Source organism: Dipteris shenzhenensis, chromosome 15, assembly GCF_047967505.1.
Source record: "Dipteris shenzhenensis isolate YYH24624 ecotype China chromosome 15, Dip_SZ_1.0, whole genome shotgun sequence".
NCBI lineage: Eukaryota > Viridiplantae > Streptophyta > Polypodiopsida > Gleicheniales > Dipteridaceae > Dipteris > Dipteris shenzhenensis.
In genome coordinates, this window is record NC_141610.1 from 10,729,676 (window position 1) to 10,750,545 (window position 20,870).

Sequence of the window (20,870 nt, forward strand, 5' to 3'; positions counted from 1 at the left end):
TCACTGTGGAAAGACAAATCACCTTTCAAAGGACTGCTTCAAAATCAATCCATGCAAACACTGTGGCAAAAACAACCATCATGAGAAGTTTTGCAGAGCCAAAGCAAAGACAGAAAATGCAAATCTACTTTCAGTTGATGAGCCTCCACAAGATGAGGCATCCTTTGAAGATTATGCATTTTAAATCATCTCTATGTATGCTCCAGATCTCTCTTTTTATGTCAAGGTACTCAGCCTGGATAGTCCTTTAAAATGAATGAAATAAACTCTTGTGTTTTGTGTGTTTTGTAAACACCTCTGGTCACCTTATGATGTAGGCCATGTGTATGTTTTGCTCCATGGTACCTCCTGCAGACATTGTGTGCATGTACATGCAGGGGAGATAACCATTGGAAGGTCTTTTTGTATCTCTTTTTGTTTACCTTACACCCATGGGAACCCTTGCTAGGTTGAGATCCTAGCCATTGATAGATCCATGACCACCATGAGATGGCATGAGATCTTACGCTCTAGCCGAGGTAGCATGACCTCGGAAGAATCAGTCGACATTTCCCTTATAGGATCTATCTCTGTAATATATGTGTTTGTGCTTCATGTAAATGATCGGGAGGGATTTAATGTCAAGGTCCTAGGTGAGGGCTGATAGCACCAGACTAGATAGATCTGAGACCAAGGGCCTAGTGCTAAGATTGTGCCTAGGGGCAAGGAATTAAATGCATCCCAAGAGAGGGGTGAAATGTTGCATTAGGAAGGCCCTATATGGATGACATGTGGCATCTAGATCTATCTAGGGATTTGGGGTTTGCTAAGGCTAGAGAGAGAAGAGAAGGATTTGATTCACGTGAATTTCAACGTAGATCTCTGGCTTGCTTTGTGCCTTAGCAGAATAGGCTGGGAGGAGAATCATGGTGCTACTCCCGTGATCTGTAGTAGAGGCTAGTATAGAGAATAGTTGGTTGACAATTGGTATCAGAGCTCGGTTGAGTGAGCAAGGGATGGGAGACGTTGTTTGTGAAGGGCCTGCGAGGGGACTTGGATCCCTGTAACGACGTGACGTGACCTTAGAAGAAGGTGGAGCGCTGGTGGCGTATCACCCGAGGGTGACGACGAGAAGGCTGCAGAACATCAGACGGGCGTCGAAGGAAATTCAGCACTGCCGACGAGGTCCGTGAGGAGAGGCGCTCACGTGGAGGGTCCTGAATTGGTGAAGTGATACGTTGATTGCGACGACGTCGTGCAACATGTGGACCCACGAACGGGCTGATGCAAGTGATTCGACGAAGATAGCTCGTGGGGTGAAGCAGGTTCTCCGCTCATGGACTCGACGGACGGGGTTAGCTGATAGGTTGACGCAGAACGACGGAGCGTAGGATAACGTGGGCTGTTCGTGAACGACCCGTGACGACGGTCGATGGGCTGTTGTGCGTCCTTGGCGAAGGATCGTTAGCGTAAGCAAGTAGTCCGTGGGCTGGGAGATATTCGTCGACAGAAACGGAGAGCAGGGTTCCCGTAAGCCTGACAGAACAAGGACCTCTGAAGGCACGGCGCCGATCAGCTAACCCAGGGATTTGAACGATGAGGCAGAATTCATCAGACAGATTTAGACCAGGAAGTTTTCGCCAACTCTGTGTTTTTTTTCCCTGATTAGTTTCGTTGATGCTCCGCTTACTTGAGCAGGATCTCGTAAGTGATAAGTATGCATAGAGTTTGATGCTGTAGCAAGGACAGATTGTGCTTGAGACTATGCCTGTATACTTGAGTCTGAGTTATTTGCAGAAATTTCCCTAGTATAGGGAAAGGCGGGATTTGAATATATGCCTGTGTCAAATGCGTAGTTAGTGTGCATGTCAGATTGCAGGTATTCCCTAGTATAGGGAATTATGTTCAAAGTGTTAGTACACTGAATTGTGTCAGCCTTTGATTACAGTGTTCTAAGGGTGTTTTTTTTTTTTTTTTTAAACCACACAAGCCCCAAAACAAAACACCTACTGAACTAAATGGAAGCAGAAGAAGGCGCTTCCAGGAGGGACCCTGGTGAATCAGGAGTCCGGCCGACCCAGCAGGGATCGCGCCCAGTAGCTCATACTTTATCTGGCAGGATTGCATTGCTGGAGGATGCCTTGCAACAGTTGTTAGCGCAGCAATTACAAGCCAACGCAGGGCAATCTGAACTTAGGAGAGCGTTACAGAGTATGTCTGCCAGACCTTCTCGAGAAGAGAAGGGAAAGGCTCCAATGGAACTGGAGTCTAGTGTCCATACGGTCGAGCCTAGGAAGGCTAAAGTGCCAAATATTGCCAATTACAGACCGGAAAAGTATTCTGGTTGGATGAACGACCGTAGCTCCGATGTCATTGAGACCTGGTTACACAAATGGGACGAGGCGTTCGCCATTTGTGAGATCAGAAATGACATCAAAAAGATCCGCGAGGCCACCCATATGTTTAGTGAGGCTGCGGATCGGTGGTGGATTAAACAACAAAAAGATGGCATAGCATCCACTACCTGGGAGGGGTTTAAAAGAGAGTTCAGGAAACACTTCTTACCTCCTGACGAGGCATCCCGAGCTTGGGATCAATATAGGAACCTTCGTCAGAGAAATTTATCAGTGGCAAAATACACTGATAAGTTTCGAGAGAGTGTAATGAAGGTTGACGAACCCCTGCCTCAATCAATCCAAGTGAAAGATTTCATATTTGGATTGAATGATCGAATAAAAATGGAAGTTCGGGCTAAGTACGCGAACACGCTAGATGATGCAATAGCTATAGCCCTGAACTACGAGGATGCCAAGGGCAGCAAGCCAAGTGGGTTTGCACAGGTCGGAACCCAGTATGGGTATCCGAAGAAATCTGGATTTAAGAAGAAGTGGGCTAGTAGAGGGAGTGGTTCGCAGCCGAGTGGTCAAGCCAAGCAGGCGAGACCGGCTGAAACTCCTAAACCAAGTACCACCATTGGAGTGAAGAGGAAAGTAACCCCAATGGCAGCCCGGGCTTGGTCTAAGTCTCCCTTGAACCCAGAACAAAGGGAAAAAGCGAGGAGAGAAGGCTTATGCTTTGGTTGCCTTCAACCTCATCAGTGGAGAGATTGTCCACGTAATAAAGATCGTCGGATGGCTGAGATGGTGATCTCAGAGTGCGACGTGGAGATGCAGGGAAGTCCCAGAGCGGAAGAGATGCAGATTCAGCTAGCGGGATCTTCTCAGAGGTTAGTACCTTGTTTGTTCTGTGTGTCTGTTACTAAGTTAGTGACGAGTGCACCTGATAACATCCTATCTAAGCCCGCAGCAACGGGGTATACAGCCTTCAATGATACGGAGTTAATCAAAATGAAAGGGCAAGTGGCCAGTCATGATGTCATTGTGTTGTTTCACTCAGCGTCAACTCACAATGTGATTAACTCCAAGCTCGTGAAGAGGCTGAAATTAAAGACAAGTCCATCTGACTATGCGTATACAGTCAGGATGGCCGATGGAAGTTCAACTGAAGTATGGGACCAAAGGATTACCCAGTTAGAGCTTCGGATTCAGGACTATGCTGAGAAGCTTGATTTTGAAATAACCAAGCTTGCTCATGCGGATATAGCCCTGGGAATGGCGTGGCATTCTAGGAAGAATCCAGCCATTGATTGGAAAAAGCACGTATATCAATTCAAGATGAATGATGTGCTTTATGTCTTGCGAGGTGAAAAAGATATACCTCAGGGACCGTTGGTTTCCGTGATGGAAATCAGAAAGGCTCAAGTAGAGTTTTTATACCTTTGCACAGCATCGGTAGAGTCGGTGGATGAGTCTTCGGCTAGCACTGATGTTACGCAAAGTGATGAGATGGCCAAGCTGGCTAATCTTATAACAGAGGAGTTCTCTGAATGTTTTAGGGATGAACTACCTTATGGGTTACCTCCAGAGCGGAAAGTTCAGCATAAGATTGAACTAATCCCGGGGGCAGAACCTGTAAATAGACCTCCCTATAAAATGAGTTTTACTGAAGAAGCGGAGGTGCGTAGGCAACTGGAAGAATACCTCAAGTTGGGGCAGATTCAACCAAGTTTCTCACCTTTTGCTTCACCAGTGATATTAAAGAGGAAAAAGGATGATACGTTTCGCCTCTGTATAGATTACAGAGCATTAAATAATATCACTGTTAAGCACAGGTATCCGATGGCTCGGATTGATGATTTGCTAGATGCATTACATGGAGCCGTGATTTTCAGCAAGATAGATCTTAAGTGCGGCTATCATCAGATCCGGATTAGAGCCGAGGATGTGCATAAAACCGCTTTTAGAAGCAGGTTTGGTCATTATGAGTTTTTGGTAATGCCCTTCAGACTTACCAATGCTCCAGCGACCTTCGTCATGCTTATGAACGATTTACTACGTCCGTATATCGGAAAGTTCGTAGTACATTTTATTGACGATATCTTGATATTCAGTAAAAGTGTTACTGAGCATTGTGAACACTTAAGGATAGTGTTCAGTATTTTGAGGAAAGCCAGTCTTTACGTGAATAAAAAGAAAACTATACTGTGTATGGTTAGGCTTGAGTATTTAGGGTTCATAATTACTCCACAGGGGGTAGAAATGGATCCGAAGAAAGTGGCTGCGATACTAACTTGGCCAATCCCTCAGAGTCTGACCGCGTTGCGATCATTCTTGGGATTTGTCCAGTTTTATAGAAGGCATATCAAAGGATATTCCGGAATAGTATCGCCATTGACTGATCTGACCTCAGATAAAGTACCTTTTATTTGGGGGCAGAATCAACAAGAAAGTTTTAACACCATAAAACAAGCTGTGGTCTCAGGACCGGTGTTAAAAATAGTTGATCCCCAGAAACCGTTGTTCCTAGAAACCGATGCAAGTGGCATTGCGGTAGGAGCAGTCCTCCTTCAAGAGGGAAGGCCAGTAGCCTTTGAAAGCAAGAAGCTTTCTCCCTCTCAAAGGAATTGGCCAACTCATGAATTGGAGTTGTATGCTGGTATCCATGCTTTGAAAACATGGAGGCATTACCTGTATGGTTCAGAGTTTTATGTGGATGTGGATCATGATACTCTGAAACATTTCTGTAAACAGCCTGACTTGAGGGGCCGCCGAGCTAGGTGGGCAAAGCTCATGCAGGAGTTTAATCTAACGATTCGGTACCGAAGAGGAAAAGACAATAAGGTAGCTGATGCGTTGTCTCGCATTATGCACAACCTGAGTTTCACGGTATTAGGGAGCGCTCTAATGACCGAGATCAGAGAAACTCAGAAGGTGGACGAGTTTGTCCAGAGCTTATGGCCTAAGGCTCATGTGTTAAAACCCGGGGAAAATGAAAAGGATGACCTGGCATCCAGAAAAGGCCAAACTTATGCAAGATATGCCATAAGGGATGGTATGCTAGTTAGAAATGGCAAGGTTGTAGTACCTGGTCAGAATGATCTCAGGCAGAGAGTCATTCACTAAGTAAATGGGAGAGCATTTCCATGGATTTTATTGTAGGACTACCTGCAACACAAGGAGGGTATAATTCTATCCTTGTGGTGGTTGATCGTCTAACCAAGATGGCTCACTTCATTCCGACTAGAGAGTCTATTAGTGCCCCGCAAGTAGCGGATTTGTTTATTAGACATATATTTCGTCTGCATGGATTGCCTAGATCCATAGTGTCAGACAGAGATGTCAGATTTACCGGTCATTTTTGGACAGCGGTATTTGAGACACTGAGGACTGAGTTGGGAATGAGTAGTGGGGATCATCCTGAGACGGATGGTCAGACGGAGAGAGTCAACCAAACTTTAGAGGATATGCTGAGGGCATATGTGTCATTGAGGCAACATACATGGGACAAGTGGTTGCCATTGTTGGAGTTTGCCTACAATGATAGGAAACATTCATCTACTGGGTTCAGTCCGTTTGAGCTGAACTATGGTTATAGGCCAGCCAATCCAACTATAGTTGGAGTATCTCAGAAAGTGCCTAGTGCCGCGAACTTTGTAGTTCAGATGCGGGAGATGCTAGCACTTGCGAGAGCTAACATCCGCCAGGCTATGGATAGAGCCAAGGTGTATGCGGATGAAAATCGGTCTATAAGAGTATTTGAAGAAGGAGAAAAAGTTTTTCTCAGAATTCCTTCGCACTCGAAGTCGTTGACTTCAGGAGAGTGTGCTAAGTTATCACCTCGATACTGTGGGCCGTGGTTAATTCTAAAGAGAATAGGCAGTGTAGCCTATAAATTAGAATTGCCACAGGGGTGTAAGGTGCACCCGGTTTTTCATGTTTCACGTTTAAAGAAATTTTTACATACTGGTGACTCACTAATTGAAGGTGTGGTTTTGTTTCAGGAGATAGAGGATATTGCAAGGCGCAAACCAACAAGAATCCTGAACCGAGGAACAATGCAAATACGAAATCGGAAGATACCCACGGTGTTGGTTGCATGGCATGGTCAGCCTCTATCCGAAGCTACTTGGGAATCCGTATATCAGTTGCGGAGAGTGTTCCCAGACTTTATCATCGAGGACGCTGATGTCTGAAGAGGGAAGGAATGTTACGCTCTAGCCGAGGTAGCATGACCTCGGAAGAATCAGTCGACATTTCCCTTATAGGATCTATCTCTGTAATATATGTGTTTACGCTTCATGTAAATGATCGGGAGGGATTTAATGTCAAGGTCCTAGGTGAGGGCTGATAGCACCAGACTAGATAGATCTGAGACCAAGGGCCTAGTGCTAAGATTGTGCCTAGGGGCAAGGAATTAAATGCATCCCAAGAGAGGGGTGAAATGTTGCATTAGGAAGGCCCTATATGGATGACATGTGGCATCTAAATCTATCTAGGAATTTGGGGTTTGCTAAGGCTAGAGAGAGAAGAGAAGGATTTGATTCACGTGAATTTCAACGTAGATCTCTGGCTTGCTTTGTGCCTTAGCAGAATAGGCTGGGAGGAGAATCATGGTGCTACTCCCGTGATCTGTAGTAGAGGCTAGTATAGAGAATAGTTGGTTGACATGAGACACCTTGTGCTAGCTGTATCCTTGACATAGCCTGAGGCATTCCCTTGAGGGGGGGTTTGATGGGATATCTCAAGGTGTATGCCTCAGGCACACCTTGGTTTCTATGTGTGAGTGCTAGAGGCACAGTTAGGTGCCCATAAGCACAGTTAGGTGGTGGAAAGCCACATAGGATGATTGAGAGAATCTAGAAGCAGATTGAGGAGATGATTGTGGAGCTCTAAAGTCATTAGTGATGTCAGTGAGCATGTATGAGGTGCCTACATAAGAACCTCACTCTTCTTCATTCCATAATGCAAGTATTCTGAGTTTGTGTCCACTCTACTCTTTCTTTTCAGTTCACCAACATCCTCCTATGCATCCTTGCTGCTCTCTCCACCTTCTCTAAGCTCTCTCCATCCCTCCATCCTTTGCTCTTGGACTCTGTAGCTCCATCCTTCTCTCTCCATCCTCTTCATCCTTTGCTCCATCTTCTCCATCCTGCAAGCTGCAGCTTGGCAGCCTGCTCTCCAGACTCCATCCCTCCATCCTCCTCCTCTCCATCCTCTCTTTAATCTTACCTGTAACCTCTCCATCCTCCTTCACTTCTACCTCTGATCCTCCAAGCTCCTTCCACCTCTCCATCCTGTTTTACCTCTGAGCTCTCCATCCTCCTTCTACCTCTCCATCCTTTCTCACTTGTGACCTCTCCATCCTCCTTCTCACCTCTCCATCCACCTCAATGCCGAGAGATGCTTATTGGATCCATGTCTCTCTCCTGGATAGTTATAAAGGAGGTGGTGGCTCCAAGAAGTGGAGATGCAACTATTGCGGCATAAGCAAAACGGGGTCTGTCACACGGATGAAAGACCATCTAGCAGGTGTTCCAAGCAAGGATGTAGGACCTTGTGAGTTCGTGCCTACTCCAGTGAAAGGTGACCTAACAGAATGGAAGCATGTGCGTATGGAAGCCTTGGCTGCAAAAAGTGGAGGACAAGGGCTGCAAGATGAAGAAGAGGCTGCTGACACTGAGCCATTGGATGATGCCAGCACATTGGGTTCTGCAAAGAGAAGTAGAGGGGCATCAACTACATCGAGCGCGAGTCCTAGCGCTACAAGAACACCCTTGCCACATGGATCAATTAGTGTGGATGCTAGTGCGGGGAAAAGAGGATCACTGCAAAGGTCTAGCATTCAAGCACGCTTGCAAAAGCAAGCAGTGAAGGAGGCCACTAGTGAGCTCACAAAGCTCTTCATACAGTGTGCAATACCCTTTCATGTGGCAAAGACTACACGATGGAGGAAGGCCATGAGAGCCGTAAGCCGCATTGGGTATGAATGGGAAGGGCCTACATATGAGGCCTTGCGGATAAGAGAGCTAAGAAGAGAAAAAGAGAAAGAGAAAGAGAGTTTATTAGCGTCCTCGGGGGGCCAAAAATGACCCATGGGACCCGTCTCGATACAATGTAAAAAGAGTCTCCTCAAGGAGAGAGGTCAAGAGTCTATGAGTTCCTGACGACAGGTAAAAAGACGAGTGACAAAAGATCCCAATGCTGCCGGAGAGGCAGTGGAGAGAACTGATGTCAACTTAGTGGAGTCCCCCAATATCTGCTGGTAGTCCTCCCTGATATGTGCATATCATGGGCACTGTAGAGCTACATGTGCCTCCGTCTCAACTCTCTGCATGTCACAAAGGGTACAGACTCTAGCATGTGTAGGCTGGTGTATCCAAGCTCCCTGCTCAATGGCAAATGTATGAGATCTGGTATGGAACCTGGCGATGTTTCTGCGATATAGAAGGGGGATAGGTGTGCTAATATAAGACTGAGCATGAGTCTCTATGGACATGTATGTAGACCAACATGTGGGATTTATGTTGTCTTGGTAATATTCCAGCTTTACCCTCTTTTCACTTGTCAACCAGTGATTCCGCAAAGTGCTCAATAAAGATAGTTGAAACTCTTTAATGTTGACCTTTTCAGGTGGCATGATCAAATATGCTTCCACTTTCCATCTGCTGAACCATTTTCTTATGTCGGTTGCCCATCCTATGCAGAGGACCTTATTTTTGTAGTTCTTTTGAAGCTTTGTGCTAGCATTCCATGCTTTATGAGGCAGCGTATCAGGTTGCATTTGCTGCACCTCTATTAGGTATTGCATAACTCTGATCAATGCATGAAATTCAATTGGCCTTCTTCCCGTTTCCAACAGAAGTATTGAGTATGGAGTAGTGGGTTTGACACCAAGGTGTCTCCTTAGGAAAGCTTTTTGCATTTTCTCAATATCATTCCATGTAGAGGCTGAAATGCTGCCTCCCCATACTTCCACTCCATATAATACTGTCTTCACTACATATGCATCAAACAATATATTTCGAATTTTCCAGTTCCTAGTGTCAGTGTGCCTGCAATCATTCTCAAGCTGGTAGTACTTCCCCCAACCAGTGTCCATCCTTCTATGTATACATTGCCACCATCTGTGATCTGCCGGGATATCAACCCCTAAGTATTTGAAGGTGCTGACATACTCAATGATCTGTCCATCAAAGGTGATCTCAAGGGGATGTTCTGGCTGACTGGTACAAACTGCCATCATCTTTGTTTTTCCGACATTTACTTGCAGCCCGCTTTCCCTACAAAAAGTCTTAAGCACTTGTAAAAGTTTGTGCATAGATTCCGGATCGTATGCAAAAAGAACAACATCATCTGCGTATAACAACAATAGCACTGTCCAAAGCCCCAATTGCGGTCCTTGCAACCCTTTCTCTACTACAAATTCATTGATGAGTTCCTCCAGTTGGTCAATGCATATTCCAAACAAGGTAGGCGATAGAGGGCAACCTTGCTTCACTCCCATATTGCTCTCAAATACATCAGACATACCTTGTGTTTGTTTGAGTCGGCATAATACCTTCTCATAGATGCGAGAGATGCCTACCCTTAAGGCCAAAGGGACTCCTCTTTCTTGCATTCTCTTCCATAATCCTCCTCTTGGAACTGTGTCAAATGCTTTCTTGAAATCCACAAAACAACAAAATAGAGTGCGTCCTCTCGGTCTGCATTCATCCATGAGGACCCTTAAGGTAATAAGGTGGTCGGCTGTCCTGTGCTCCTTGCGAAAGCCCGCCTGTCCAGTGGCTCTTTTCTGTGCCTCTTCTGCCCATGAGCTGATTTTCATTTCAAGCACTGTACTGAAGAGCTTGGCCAATGTAGAGCTGATCATTATAGTTCTGTAATTTGTGACTGAATTTTTGTCTCCACCTTTGTGTAAAGGCTGGACCCAATTTTCTTGCCATTCATGAGGGAAACCATGGTGTAGAGCATGTGTTAGGATGTGTGAGAGCCATGTTCTTGCTCAGTCTCCTGTCCATTTCACAAATTCCGCCTATATCTTCATGTGATCTGATGCTTTGCCATTAGCCATCTTCTTTAGTCCAACTTCAATGTCTTCGAAGGTGAAAGGACTAGTGCCTCTCCGCCCCCTCTCTGCCTCTCCGCCCTCTCCCTGCCTCTCAGCCTGCCCCCCTGCTCCCCCGCCCCCTCCCTGCCTCTCAGCCTGCCCCCTGCTCCCTCGCCCCCTCCCTGCCTCTCCGCCCCCTCCTTGCTTGCTCCCCCGCCCCCTCCTTGCCTCTCCGTCCCCTCTCTGCCCCTCAGCCCGCCCCCTCCTCTCCCTCTCCTCCCCCTTCCCTTCACTCCCCGCTCCCTCTCCTCCCCCTCTCAGCCTGCCTCTCCTAGCCTGCCCCCTCCCTCCCTCTCAGCCTGCCCCTTCCCCTTCAGCCTCTCAGCCTCTCCCCTTCACCCCTCCCCTTCTCTCCCCTTCCCCCTGCTCCCTCCTCGCCTCCTTTTCCTTTTTTCTGCCCCCCTTTTCTCCCGCAGCTTTTTTTGGAGCGGAAGGAGCTTTTAATTTGTTAGAGTCGGCCTCCTCACCTCGATTGGCGATGGATACTCCGTCAGCCAATCCTACTCCACCTCCACTGGCCGTGAAAACTATTACCTTTTCTAAAGACGAGTTGCAGCAGCTCAAGAAGGATGTAGAGATTGAATGCTCTACCACCGTACCACGTTGCTAGCACACATCTTCGGGTCTCACCCCTCCAGATCCCAAGCCAGAGACTGGATGCTTGCGGCTCTCCCCCCAGACCTCACTCCACGATTATTAGATGTCCGTCTTCTGGGACGAGGTTTTTTCCAGGTTGTTTTTGACACTCCAGAGGCTGCGAGCACTGTGCTCAATTCTGATTTTTTACACCTGGGACACAGGAAGATCTTTGAAGCCTTTCATATTGGTTTCAACCCAGTGGAGGCAGATAAGAAAATCTTCTCACTCTTCATCAGATTCCCCGGGCTTCCCCAGGTTTACCATCGACTTCTTTCTGTTATTGGGGAGCATTTTGGCGCAGTTGCTGAGATCCCACCCCTCCCTGGGTTGCCATTGACTGCAGCAGAGGCAACCAAGGCTGATGGGGTTCCTAGAGTTAGGGTCCTTTGCAAGGATCCTAACCTCAAGATGGATCATGTTATGATCCAGCGCCCGGATGGTTTCTTTTTTCGCCAGAGAGTAGAGATTTCAGGCAGACAGGACTAGTGCAAGATTTGCAGGACCTCTGGACACTATGCCAGGGATTGCCCCAGGAAGAAGAAAAGACCCAAGAAGCCCTCTGGTACAGCTACCGCCCCATGGCCTCGACAGGGGGGACAGGAGGGTGGTATAGGTCCAGCACCTGCTCCTCGGCCTCGACAGAGGGGTGGTACAGGTCCAGCACCTGCTCCTCGACCTTCGCATGGCGGTCCTCCTCAGGCCAAGGCTATCAGCCACTTCTCCCTGATCTCATTCATGACACTCAGACGGGATTTGTGCATGGCAGAAGCATTTTTTATAACATTTTTTCTTTCTGGGAAGCTTCAGAGTGGGCCATGCAGAGTGGCCAGAATCTTGTCATTCTACTTTTGGATTTTGAAAAAGCTTATGACAGAGTAGATTGGGGTTTTTTGGAGGGCACCCTTCTACGCTTTGGCTTTACTGATGCTTGGATCAGAGGTGTTTCCTCTTTGTACAGATCAGCCCACAGCCAGGTACTTATTGGTGGGGTAAGGGGTGAGAGATTTCAGATTTCGAGATCAGTCAGTCAGGGATGCCCCCTTGCTCCTTTCCTTTTTTTGTTCATGGCCGAAGCTATGAGTATCTATGTTAGATCTCAAGCTGACATCTTTGGGCTGAGACTTCCCATCAGAAGGGAAGAGGAGCTACTTGACAGTGAGTTGGCTGATGACACAGCAGTTTACTGCACTGGATTTATTTTGCTTGGCGGCAAGGGCGCAGATAAATTGGCATAAATCCAATGGCTTTTGGATCAGTGATGAGGACACTCCAGTTTGGGGGCTTGACATTAGATTCATTTGGGTTCAGAGGAGTGTGCCTATCAGGTATTTGGGCTGCCAGGTCGGCTTGGATATTTCTACCACGCAGCAGTTTGCTCCCGTTTTGGAGAGCATCAGAAGCAAGCTTCTTTTTTGGAGCTCAGCCAAGCTGGATCTTGCCTCTAGAGTTGTGGTGGTCAACCAGGTCCTCTTGGCCACAGCCTGGTTTGTTTGTTCATGTTGGTGCCGTTCTAGGGACTGCATCATTCAGCTCAGAAGACCGATCAAAAACTTTCTCTGGAGTGGGCTTGATGGCACAGTAGATGCCTTAGCCAGGGTGGCTTGGAAGACCCTCATCCTCCCTACACAGGAAGGGGGTCTCAGTATTATTGATCCAGATTTACAGTGCAGAGCTTTACTTTGCAAAATGGTGGTGCGGGGACTTATGCCAGGGCAGGAACCGTGGAAGGACTTTCTTATCAGCAGCATACAGAGGTGCACACCTTCTTCTGGATACTTTCAAGTTTCAAGTTTCAAGTTTCAACTTGTGTGCTAAGTTTAAACTTTAAAGTACTTCAAACTTCTAAATTTCAGATTCTTGTAAGTTGTAATGCCAAACTTGTTAGTCGTGACTCATGATACATGTTGATTTCAGATTATTGAAGCATCATTCAAGAATTTAGAATCATAGAGGCATGAATGATGCATTGATGCTTGAAGGCTGACGCTTCAAGTATAGATAATTGTAATTTGTATTATGTATGATTTGCACTCTATTGATAATTATATTATGTATAAAAAATAAATTTTTATACATAAATTGTATCATATTGCCGTTTCTTCCGTTTCCGTTTCGGCGGGGCCCGAAAACTCTGTTTCTTCCGTTTCCGTTTCTGCTGGTAACTATGCCCGATGGCTTCCCCTCTGCCTCCCCTTTGCAGTGATATGCTTTTCCCTCCGTGCGTTTGGTAGAACGGGCAGAGTTGAGCACTTTTTTGCTAATCGAATTTGCAAAAGTGGCTTTTTCTGGACCTTTTTGCTTCTACAGCCTCCTGGGCCTCTCCTCTTGCAAAGCTACAGCTTTCTATTGAAGTTCGAGTGGTCCCACGCGCTAGTTGACTGTTTTTTCTCAGTTTTGGAGGACTTTCCGGCGATGAAACTTCTCCAAAGCCTTCTCAATGCATTCCTCTCTGAAGCACACTTCTTTTAAGCCCAAGAACTCCCACTTCTTTGCGACAGAAGTGCTTCTTTTCGCATTTTTCAGTGGAATTCTTGCTGGTCGGCTCTTGTAAATGCTCTTTCGTCATGCCTTTGCACTCCTCTTTGGCTGAGAATGCAATTGGGCATTGGCTACTATGTCCTCTTGGCAATTGAGGACTTGGTTCCAGTTTTCACGGCTTGGTGAGTTGTGATTTTACTGCTGCAATTTTGCCATAAGCTATCGGTTGGCCTCGTGTGCCGCCCCTTTCTTGGTTCACTGGTGCCCAGGCAGTGCTACATGAGTCATTCTTTGGTTGGGTACTTTGCTGATTTTATTTTGGAGCTTTGAAAAGCTTTGTGAATGCCATCTGGAAACCACTCAAAGAGAGTGCAGCTGGGGTACAGTGTGATTGCATCTGAACAACCAATGGAATTGCACTCGGAAAAGAGAATGCCTTTGGGTTGAGCCTATGGATTAAGTGCACTTATGTGATGGTGTTCTATGCTTGAAAGCCTTGCGAAGGCTCAGTGAATTGGAGCTGCGTGCTCAGTTGCAGGAAAGGTCTCCCAGATGCAGCTTGTAATCATTTCACTGCGACATATACAGAAATACCGAAAGGGGCGCCACGGTGTTTGAGGCCAATCGGGTGCACTTGTCTATGTTTGTTGAGCAGGGGCATTCTAGCCTCCATCCCTTTTTCAGTGGTTTTGTTTGTGAACAAATGGGTAAATGCCAAATGGTGATCATGCAATGGTTAATGGTTGCGATATATGCTTTGTGAGCTGTAAATAAGTGCTGAAGTGATTAAAGGTTTAGTTCCACTGCCCTTTGAGTGATTAGAGGCCAGTTTCATTCTCCTTAAAAAATGCCTCAAATTCATGAGACATATACTCCCCTCCTCTGTCAATGCAAAGTGTCTGCACCTTGAGTCCTGTCTCATTTTCAACCATGGCCACAAAGTGTTTGAAATGCATAAGCACATCTGATTTTTTCTTCAAGCCATAGACCCATCATCAATAAATGTGACATAAAACAGATAACCACCAAAAGCAGGTGTCCTCATGGGACCACAGACATCACTATGTATGAGCTGCAATTTGCGAGTCGCTAGTATTGCACCATCTTTTTTAAAAGGAAATCTATGCATCTTACCAAGGATGCACCCTTCACAAGCATGAGGAGGAGGTGACTCCAAAGGAGGCAATGCATCAACCATAGCATGCTTCTGAAGTGTCATCAAGCTGCCATAGCTCATGTGCCCATATTTGGCATGCCATAACTTCGCATTCTGCATGGCAACAATGGGAGTGCTTACTACAAGTGCAGGATCGGATCTTTTCTCATAAATATCAAGCTGAAAAAGACCCCGATACAAAGTGCTAGACAACATCAAGCATAATCATTCTCTTTGTCTCGGACTGCACACTTAGCATCATCAAAGATAACCTGAAATCCTCCTCGATTGAGAGAGACACTGAAAGTAAATTCTTCTTTATACCGGGCACATAAAGAACATCAATAATTCTAAAATCCGTGGAGGTAAGTATAATATCACCCACTCCACACACTGAATAAGAAGAATTGTTTGCACATGTCACCTTCTTTTTAGCAGGTGGTGCATGCAAAGATGCAAAAAGACTCTTCCTTGAAGTGATGTGCTTGGATGCACCACTATCAAAATACCATGTGTTCAGTGTCTCATTGACACTGAAAGTGCATGCATCCTTCGAAGGGTCATAGCTGCAAGTCAGGAAAGCATATGAGTCATCCTCAAGAGTCGCTGTAGTATCGGGACTAGCCACTAGGAAATCTGAATTGCAAGACAAAGGCATAATATCCTTTTCCACATAGTTGGCTGTAACATCCCCTCCTTCATGTAGTGACCCGGCTTCTTGCAGTAGTGACAAAGACCCTTCCTCTTGGCTTCTCTGCATCACCTTTAGCCTTATGAGAGGGCTGTCCGGAATCAGCTTTATGCTGATGTGTGGGCTGATTTCCATGTTGCTTTTGTTGCCCTTTCCCTTTAGGCCTGAATTTTGAAAGCATGGCATGCTCGCCAATCCGTGTGGTCATGTTCTTCCTTGTTTGCTCTTCCTACAACAAAAGTCCTACCAACTCGTGAAAAGAAAGAGGATTGCTACCCCCCCTCAATGACAAATTAATTCAGCAAGGTATGAAAACCAAGATACGAATCAGAAAGAGAATTCACAGTGGTGGTCATCATCTCTCAATCAGGAATGATCTCATCTATATTCAACAATTGTTCCCTCAAATCCTGAAGCTTGGTGAGGTGAGCATTCATGGAATCAACCTCATCCATATGTGTGTAAGATAGCTCTCTCTTCAGGAATGAGACTCGCGCATCAGTTATGGCTGCAAACATGCTCTCTAAAATATCCCAAGCTGCCTTCGAGGTCTTGCATGACCGAATGTGAGGAATGATAAACCTTTTGACACAAAGGGAAATGATTGAAAGAGCTTGTGCATCACGTGAATCCCACCTTTTCTATTCCGATGTGGGAGCCACCAAAGCAGTAGCTGCTGCTCCTATCACTTGTCTTGCACCTTGACCTCTACCCTTGCCTCCACCTTGAGTAGGAGTGACAGGTGCAACCACAGTTGGATCATGCCATTGTTTGGGAGCCTAGCAATAAGCCCATAAACAAAGCCCCATACCGTCTATCTAAAGTTGAGCGGGAGGAAGTGGTAGTACAGCTGTGGGAATTGCTTGAGAAGAACTTCATCTCTCATAGAACTTCTCCTTTTGCCTCCCCAATGCTTCTGGTGAAGAAGAAAGAGATCATATGATGTCCATTGGCCACTTCCACTTTGAGACCATGGTCTATCTCTGTAGAAATCAGCCCCACCTTCTGCAAAGTCTTGGTGTCGAGTGCTCCCACTGTCCACAAGCATGTAAACAGTACGGCCCTTGATTGAGACCCTTTAATCACATAGTCTCAGCACTCCTGGCACCCATCAATGCACACGAGAGATAGCATATAGTGCTGGCTGAGCATCCCAATAAATCTCCTCCTCAGCCACAGGAGTGTTCCTATCTGCATCATCCCTTGCATGGAATGACATGGCAACATGATGCTCCACAAAAGAGGCTCTAGGCATACGGTGTCGTCTACCACGGGAGGGCTGAATGTCAAATGTGTCACTAGCAGCAAAGACGGGACAGCAGCTATAATGAAGATGATTTTCAGTTCTTCCATGACAGCATACCCAGAGATGCAATGAAAAAACAGCTCATTAAAGTGCTCGTTGAAGCTACCATGTGGGATATATGGCAAAGCAATCAATGCTTCCCATGTGGAGACAAGTGGACAGCAAAGCACAATGGGATGTGCAGAACAGAAACCATGAGGACATGCGGAACTCGTGTGATTATGGAGCTTTGTGATCATGAGCATGCCAGGATGGATTGCCACCCTAGAGCTGCCACAACACCCAAGGCAAGGGAATATATTGCATTTCCTTTTGACCCTGGTGGCATGCATGATAAAGTATTTCTTTTTTAAGCAGGGGGGGGTGCCTAACCATCACCTGCAATTTTGAGGACAAATTTGTTTTTGAGGACCGATGGATATAATGAAGGCCAAGATTGGGCCAAGTTAGTGAGGATTAGGCTAATTTCTCTAAGGGATGTTTAGGCCTAAAGAGGGCAAAAAGGAGATAGTGTGGAGGGAGACTATATAAGTCCACCTCCCCACCCTTTGTACTCACTTTTTATTTTATTTTTAAAAAATATTACTTCATTAAGTATGAATGAAAACCGCAAGAGCAAGCTCTAATGCGGGAGTACATCATGCCATGCAGGAGAAAAAAACCAGCTCAAAAAGAGCTAGCAAAAATCCGAGGTGGAGGCTAAAAATGCCACCTCAACCCTGAAGAAGAATCAGAGAAGAAAGGAGATCCTCTCCAGACTCTGAAAAAAGTATCTCGCCTGACTGTAGCTGCTCTAGAGGATCCCTGCATGCTCGGCCAGATGGCCATCAATGTGTGTATAGTATCAGTTCATATACCGGCCATAGATTGGGAAGGGTGAACCTATAAATCCTCCATCGCCTCCATACATCTAGCCCTCCAAATATGCCAAGCTGCAATGCTAGCCAGAATCTCCCATGATGTGTCTACCGAGGCATGAGTAGGGAACATCCTCGAGAGAACATGACTCCACAGAGTGTCGTCATATAATGAAGGCTGAGTCTGAGTCATGTCCCTCAAAAAACACCTGAGGGCCAATAAGAGAGAACCATGCCACTGATCCCCAAGTCACAAAGAAGGTGCTCTATCAAATATGCTAAATATCCTGGCAACACCTTCCTCGCCTGTCTGCACTCCCAGAGGCAATGCTGAACTGACTCAACTGTTGCTTGGCATCGAGGACAAGTATGGTCAGCTCCGAATCACAGGATCACTGCAATCCCTCCATGAATAGAAAGCCAAAAGAAGAGAGTGATCTTTCTATTACGGAGGGATTTCCAAAGCCTCCTCCAAAAGTTTTTCTGTACCTCTGCAAAAATCTGAAAACTATCCTAATGAGGAGCTCTGGAGGGCCTCCAACCTCTACTGCTAAGCTAGAATCTCCTGGCATTTCTGACTGTGTAACAAAATAAGGGGATGCTCTTCTCTCGGTGCTCTTCATCAATCCATTCCCACTCCCCCGGGTCCCACTGCATTGCTGCAAGAACCTAATAGGGGAACCACCATATAACCAAAGTCTCCAAGACCCAAGTGCCAAGAGGACAAGGTCAGAATCAAGATACCACTGTGAGCCTGTGGACCACTCCATGTAACCTACAATCCTAACAGGCTAGAAGGCAACCTCCAAAAGAATATCATCTGAAGATCTGAGAAGTCTGCCTCCCGATTAAACATCAAAGACAAGGGTCTCCTCATGTGCATCCCGCAAGGGAAAAGGAATACATGTCCCGTAAAAGCTCCCAACCAAGTGGACTCTATGATCGACATGTCATCTGTATCTATCCACTCTGCTGGTATGGCTGCCTCTATCTGCTACATCCTAACTGTACTCCTTCTGAGATGGCCAACCAATAAGAGTCTCTGATCCTCTGAAAGCTTCCTAAAAGCCTGGAAGGCACCTACTGCGGAAGCAAGTCTCCTCTCCCATCTAGACCACTGCATATAATGTGGCATTCATAGTGATCTCCCATGCTCATCCAATATAAAGTCATTCCACATGACTGGTTGCCTGTCTATTTCTTCGCGAAAGGAGGGTGAAACTCTCCCTGAAGCTGCCCCAAGCTTTCAGAATGAAAGCCATGAGAGGGGAAGAGAGAGATCTAAGATGGGCTTTAGTAAAAATCCATCTCGAGCTATCCATCCAATCCCCCCCATGAGATGGTGTACAAGACTGAATGCAATGTTAAGAAAAAATCTTTCCAAGGCTCCCATCCAGGCATCAATCCTCTCACCACAAACTTGTAGAGCAAGGCCATACACTGCAATTTCGGATCAATAATATTGAGACCTCCTTCCCATGTGGGGAGAATGAGGGTCTCCCAAGCCACCCTAACTACAACGTCTGAGGTGCCATCGAACCCACTCCATAGGAAGTTCCTAATAGGTCTCATGAGCTACAACATACAACCTCTAGATCTGCACCAACATAAGCAAACGAACCAAGCAGTAGCCAATAATATCTGGTTCATAACCACTACTCTGGATGCAAGATCAAGTCTAGCAAAACTCCAAAAAAATGAGTTTCCTCCGGATGCTCTCCAACACGGGAGCAAACTGTTGTGCTGGAGAGATGTAAGAAATCCTAGATTTACTATATTTAGAAATGTGCTAAGGAACAAAAAGGAGACTGAAATAGCAGAGAACAAGGAATAATTGTATTGCTTGAATGTCTGTAGGGTATCTGTCGTGTCATCCATACAATTGGGCCTCTCTTATATAGAGAGTGAAGAGTCACACATGAAAAGGTGTGTACTCCAAAGGGTATGTGCATGAAGAGGTGTGTACCCTTCTGAAGGGTGTGACCCTTGATGAGAGGGTACATTACAATAGGAATGTCTCTTCAATAGAATGTCTCTTGTGAAGGGTTGTGCCTCATAGGAAGTGTCCCGTCGAAAGGGCATAGGGTTGTGCCTCATAGGAAGTGTCCCGTCGAAAGGGCATACCCTTCCACAAGTGTCCATTCATCAAACCATCCATAAGTCTAGAAATAGAGAAAGGAATACGTCACAGATCGTGACATCCCCTCCCACTCAAAATAAGACCCTGGTGGAGATAATGAACTGATGTAGAAAATATCACTGTAAATTCTGAAAATACTGCTGTAAAATGTCAGGGTACTGCTGTAAGTCTTCATCAGATTGCCAAGTAGCGTCGGAGTCGTCCAGATCTCGAGCGTTCATGACTGGCTGAGTAAAGATATACTTTAGAGAGTGATGGTCTGTCTTGACCACAGAGTCGACACCCATGAGATAATGTTTCCAAGAGCGATAAGCATGTACAACGGCAAGAAACGCCTTATCATAAACCGGGTATCGGGTTTGGATATCAGAATGTTTATGGCTGTCAAAAGCAATAACTCTGCCTTCTTGCATCAAGACTGCTCCTGTAGCGATGTCGGAAGCGTCGGTCATGACCTCAAATGGAAGGTTTGGGTCAGCAATAGCCATAACTGGTGTGGTAGTGAGTGCTTGCTTGAGTTGTTGGAAACTATACTCTGTTTCGGGAAGCCACTGAAAAACTGCTGTGCTTTTCAATAATTCGGACATAGGAGCTGCGATTTCGGAAAACTGATAGACCTTTGTATGGTAGAAGTTTGCCAATCCGAGAAAAGAGCGGACATCATGAACATTCTTAGGAGTAGGCCAGTTTCGAATTACCTCGACCTTCTTGGGATCCACAAAGATGCCTTGAGCTGAAATAACATGTCCCAAATATTCGAGTTGGGTTTTGAAGAACTCACTCTTCTCAATGTTGATGTAGAGAGAACTTGCGCGAAGAACTTCAAAAACTTGGTGAAGATGTTGTTTGTGCTCATGTAGGGATCTACTGAAAACGAGGATGTCATCGAGGTAAACGAACGAACTTATCGAGGAAAGGCCCGAAGATGTCGTTCATTAATGTCATGAATGTGGCCGGGGCATTGTTTAACCCAAAAGGCATGACCAAACATTCATAGTGTCCATACTTTGTTCGAAAAGCTGTCTTGTACTCATCGCCTTCTCGTATGCGAATTTGATGATAACCTGAACAAAGATCAATCTTTGAGAATTGTGTTGCATGTAGAAGTTGATTGAAGAGGTCATCAATGCGAGGCAATGGATACTTGTTTTTTATAGTGAGCTTGTTGAGGGCTCGGT

At 46.0% G+C, this 20,870-nt stretch overlaps 1 protein-coding gene across 6 annotated transcripts in view; it reads right to left on the reverse strand.

Annotated features, from left to right (window-relative positions):
• Positions 1-20,870, reverse strand: part of LOC147893345 (transcriptional regulator family protein) — a 60,001-nt gene that overhangs the window by 25,352 nt on the left and 13,779 nt on the right. The gene's annotated exons all lie outside the window — the stretch shown is intronic.